The sequence below is a fragment of the Entelurus aequoreus genome, linkage group LG20 (genome assembly GCF_033978785.1).
Source record: "Entelurus aequoreus isolate RoL-2023_Sb linkage group LG20, RoL_Eaeq_v1.1, whole genome shotgun sequence".
NCBI classification, from domain to species: domain Eukaryota; kingdom Metazoa; phylum Chordata; class Actinopteri; order Syngnathiformes; family Syngnathidae; genus Entelurus; species Entelurus aequoreus.
Genome location: NC_084750.1, coordinates 5,793,272 through 5,799,271, shown reverse-complemented (window position 1 = coordinate 5,799,271; position 6,000 = coordinate 5,793,272).

Below are 6,000 nucleotides of genomic sequence, written 5' to 3'. Positions count from 1 at the left end.
CACGCTGTCAGTTACCATGGTTTTCTTTGTTGTCATCTTTATTTGAATAACAATATCATATAAAAGATGACGTCCAAAACAAACTTTACTTAAGAAAAGAGTATTTATTTTGAAACCGTATCTGCACAGAAACCGGAAACGATGGCAAATAAATTAATATTTGTATTACTTTATTGACATAAAACACATCAAGTCACAATGCTGATCATTTAAAAGGCCGAATGTATAGATTTAAGTTAGAGTAGGTGCTTCGTAAAAATAAAAAAAATCAACATTGAGATGGGAGTCAGTGGCGCCATCTTGCGTCGGTCATTGCAATGACAGTAGCGTAAGATATTTTCTAGGGGTGTAAGGAAAAATCGATTCGAATTCAAATCGCGATTCTCACGTTGTACGATTCAGTATCGATTCTCTCTTATTATATTGTAGGTGTCAATAATTATAGGGGCTGATGTGTCTTATAGGCGAACCCAGGACCCTCGGCTACACTTTTATTTTTTTAAATTGAACAACAAACAATGTATATAAACTATCCACAATGTACTGTATATAAAAAGTCAAGGCACTTCCAACATATTCAACAATTTTACACATCCAGTTGAGCAAATTATGACTTTAACAAAATCTGTCAAGGAAAGAAAATAAAAGCAAATAGAAATAGAGCATTAAAAATAATAATAAATAATAATAAACAATATGATACAAATCAAAAAGACAAAAAAAAGGGCTAATTTAAATCACTTAAAGCATTTTTCAATAAAAATATCAATTTACGGGCTTTTGTACTTTTAATCATTTTCCAAGAATTCCGGTACCAATTGTGTCTTCCGGTACCGATCGTGTAGTGGAGTCGGTAACAGAAGACATGATCGGTCCACGCATGCGCAAAAACTACGTCAAAATTGTTTTACAGCAGTTATGATTGTCCCCGTAATCCCAGTTACCATGGTTTTCTCTTTTGTAATCTTTATTTGAATAATATATATATACTGTATATATTTTTTTTAACCACACAGAACCCTGAACGATGTGCTCGGCAGCCTTAAATGGCAAATACATCTTTTTTGTTCCCCTATGTTATTCACATTAAACACATCAATTCGCAATATTGATCATTTAAAAGTCTAGTTTTTGTTACACCACAGATATAGATTTAAGTTATAGAGTAAGTGCGTATTTAAAAAAAAAGAAAGAGTCAATGACGCCTCATGCGTCATTTATTGCAATGACAGAAAAGTAAAAGTAATTGAAAAGTTATGTTGTACAGGGCTTACTCATCTCCTCTTTCTGCTGTAAAAATTGCGAATGATCCGCTTGACACGCCTGTGGGGAAACTTTGCTTTGATCAGAAAAATAACAGAAAAATCCGCAGCTTATTCCAAAATGATTGTGTGTCTGTCTCCTATGTAATTGTGCTCTGGAATAATGTTGTGAATGACATCTGCTGGGTCAAAACGTGGTCTCTAACTAGCAGGTATTTACTTACCAACAAATTCAAAGAGATATATTTTAAAATCATTCATGGTTAATACCCTGTAAAGACTGTGATGGTTGGATACAAGAAGGACATTGATGTTACCTGCACCTTATGTGACATGCATGTTGCACCTTATGTAACATGCATCCAGAGACTGTTTACCACCTGTTTTGGACTTGTGAAAGCACTCGATCTCTATGGGGGCATCCGTCGCTTCATCCTGGACAATATTCATGACAAATGTGTGCTTTGTTTTAAAGATGTGATATTTGGTTTTACACTATATGAACAAAAATTTGAAAAGGAATTTTACCTTTGCAACCTCATTATACTATTGGCTAAGTTTTATATTCATAAATGTAAGTTTCTTAATATCCGACCTGTCTTTTGTGCCTTTAAAAAAGATTTAGAACTCTACGTTAAAACACTCTCTACCTCTAACAACCAAAAAGCTGTGAAAACGATGATTCTGTGTTCCAAATTTAAGTTATTTACTGAAATTGAGTGAGCCTATGGCTTTGTACCTTGTTTATTTTATATATATATATATATATATATATATATATATATATATATATATATATATATATATATATATATATATATATATATATATATATATATATATATATATATATATATATATATATATTTTGTATTCTATTTTAGTTACTTTGAATTTACAACCCCCTGGCTCTGTTTTGTACTTTTTTTGTACTGTTTTGTACTTATTTTGATTATTGTTTCTCCTCTGTTTGTAATTGTTGAAATTTATAAGTAAAGGTTTAAAAAAAAATTCATAAATAAAAAAATAAATAAATAAAGTGATTGAAAATGTGGCAATAATACTCCCTTTTTAATCCACCCCTTTTTCATATGTTCTTGTTCCTTTTACTCATCCCATCCATCCGTCCATCTTCTTCCGCTTATCCGAGGTCGGGTCTCGGGGGCAGCAGCCTATGCAGGGAAGCCCAGACTTCCCTCTCCCCAGCCACTTCGTCCAGCTCTTCCCGGGGGATCTCGAGGCGTTCCCAGGCCAGCCGGGAGACATAGTCTTCCCAACGTGTCCTGGGTCTTCCCCGTGGCCTCCTACCGGTCGGACGTGCCCTAAACACCTCTCTAGGGAGGTTCGGGTGGCATCCTGACCAGATGCCCGAACCACCTCATCTGGCTCCTCTCTAGGTGAGCTATTGTTTTAATATAAAACATTAATAAACCATTTAAATATCACAGAAGATAACGTGGCAGAATCTCCGTCGTAAAATATTGCAAGTCTAGGAAGTGACGTGGTCTTCGCGCATGCGTGGACCGATCGTGTTTTCCGGTACCGATCGAGTAGTGACACCTGCCATCACCATGACTACCAGATAACACGTGTGTTGGCATGAAGTGTCCACATGAGGGCGCTCATTGTGCTTCGCAGCAGTAGAGCAGGTGAGTTGTGCAAAACTGCCATTAGTTCTTTGGGGCCAGGCAAACAACACATGCTTGGCAGCTGGTTACTATGGCAACAGTTTTTGAATCACATTTTATGACCTAATTTCACAATTTCCATTGTCAATCATTAAAGTTTGTCGAAGTGTAATTAGTTAAGGGGCAGAACTTCGGATGGGATTCGAAAACCAGTTCTTGTTCAGAACCGGTTCGAATTTCTTGGAATCGCTTGCCAATCTGTCTACTGCAGGGGTGTCCAAAGTGCGGCCCGGGGGCCATTTGCGGCCCGCAGGTAATTTTTTAACGGCCCCACGGCACATTCTAAAAATACGATGAAAAAAAAACAAAAAACATAAAAAGTGGTATAAAAGAGCAAACAGGTGAAATGTAACAAGAAAATGTTGCATTATTTACTCTAATAACACAAAGCTGCCATGCAGGCTGTTTCTTTCTTTAAAAAATAATAATGAATCAAAATCAATGTCCTTATGAATTATTGACCTATTCAAGGCTCCATTTACTTCATATTAAATATTCCACTTTGAGATATTTTGGGGGGAAAATGTAGCATATTTTTTGGTTGCCATTTACAAAACACATTTTTTTAAAGAAGGGCCTAAAACGAACAAACAAAAAACATAAACAACAATAAAACTTATAATTGACGGATAGATCTGAAGTTGATCTTGAGACTATTGTGGTAAAAGTTTAAAAAAATGTTGGATTTATTTTTTTAAACTTTACTGAGCAGTACCCTTTTGGATCCCCAATAATTTTAGTGGGACTTTTTTTTTTTTTAAGTGTCATTGCTCAAAAAAATAATGAATTAAAATCAATGTTGTTATGAGTTATTGACCCTTTTAAGACTCCAATTATTATATAATCTCAAATAATCCACTTTTGAAATTTTATTGGGACAAAATATTGCATATTTTGTGTTTTTTTTCCATAAAAAAACACGGTTTTCCTTGACAAAAATGGCATACAACTTAAATCTTTAAAAGCGTTATATTGACAGATAGACCTAATGTTGATCTAGAGATTTAAACCTTGAATAATAATAATAATAATAATAATACTAAATAATGACACATTTGTAATAATTTTTTTGACCAAAACCTTTTAGGGTCCCCGGGATCAAGTCTGAGTGGAGGCCTAAATGTATCTTTTTTATACATATACTGTATTGGTTTTTAAAATAAAAAAATATCAAAATGGCCCCCGCTTGCTTTGAATTTTCAGTGTGCGGCCCTCAGTGGAAAAAGTTTGGACACCCCTGGTCTACTGGGAATACATTGAGAAAGGAAGTGTTAGCATTTGCTATGTAATGAAAAAGGGGCAGGATTCATTAAAGGCCTACTGAAAGCCACTACTACCGACCACGCAGTCTGATAGTTTATACATCAATGATGAAATCTTAATATTATAACACATGCCAATACGGCCGGGTTAACTTATAAAGTGACATTTTAAATTTGCCGCTAAACTTCCGGTTCAAAACGCCTCTGAGGATGACGTATGCGCGTGACGTAGCCCGGCGAACACGGGTATGCCTTCCACATTGAAGCCAATACGAAAAAGCTCTGTTTTCATTTCATAATTCCACAGTATTCTGGACATCTGTGTTCGTGAATCTGTTGCAATCATGTTCATTGCTTTATGAAGAAGGAAGCTGAGCAAGCAAAGAAGAAAGTTGTCGGTGCGAAATGGACATATTTTTCGAACGTAGTCAGCCACAACAGTACACAGCCGGCGCTTCTTTGTTTACATTCCCGAAAGATGCAGTCAAGATGGAAGAACTCGGATAACAGAGACTCTAACCAGGAGGACTTTTGACTTGGATACACAGACGCCTGTAGAGAACTGGGACAACACAGACTCTTACCAGGATTACTTTGATTTGGATGACAAAGACGCAGACGTGCTACTGTGAGCATGCAGCTTTGGCTTCTAAACATTTGTTCGCTTGACCGTATGTGCGCAACTTTTTTTTGCGTATGTACGTAACTTTTTAAAAATATATAAGCTTTATGAACCTTGGGTTAGGTGAACGGTCTTTTGGGCTGAGTGATTGTGTGTGTTGATCAGGTGTTTGAATTGTATTGGCGTGTTCTATGGAGCTAGGAGCTAGCATAGGAGCTAGGAGCTAGCATAACACGTACCGTACCGTACGTGCGCGTCACGTACGTAACTTTTTAAAAATATATAAGCTTTATGAACCTTGGGTTAGGTGAACGGTCTTTTGGGCTGAGTGATTGTGTGTTGATCAGGTGTTTGAATTGTATTGGCGTGTTCTATGGAGGTAGGAGCTAGCATAGGAGCTAGCATAACACGTACCGTACCGTACGTGCGCGTCACGTACGTAACTTTTTAAAAATATATAAGCTTTATGAACCTTGGGTTAGGTGAACGGTCTTTTGGGCTGAGTGATTGTGTGTGTTGATCAGGTGATTGAATTGTATTGGCGTGTTCTATGGAGCTAGGAGCTAGCAGAGGAGCTAGGAGCTAGCGTAACAAACACGCAGGTGTTTTTATGCAGGATTAATTTGTGGCATATTAAATATAAGCCTGGTTGTGTTGTGGCTAATAGAGTATATATATGTCTTGTGTTTATTTACTGTTGTAGTCATTCCCAGCTGAATATCAGGTCACCCCCGGCTCTCACAGCATCTTCCCTATCTGAATAGCTTCAACTCCCCACTAGTCCTTCACTTGCACTTTACTCATCCACAAATCTTTCACCCTCGCTCAAATTAATGGGGAAATTGTCGCTTTCTCGGTCCGAATCTCTCTCACTTCATGCGGCCATCATTGTAAACAATAGGGAACTTTGCGTATATGTTCAACTGACTACGTCACGCTACTTCCGGTAGGGGCAAGCCTTTTTTTTATCAGATACCAAAAGTTGCAATCTTTATCGTCGTTGTTCTATACTAAATCCTTTCAGCAAAAATATGGCAATATCGCGAAATGATCAAGTATGACACATAGAATAGATCTGCTATCCCCGTTTAAATAAAAAAAAATCATTTCAGTAGGCCTTTAAGCTCTGTGTAACTCCCTCCAAATAGCACAGACACAATGGCTTT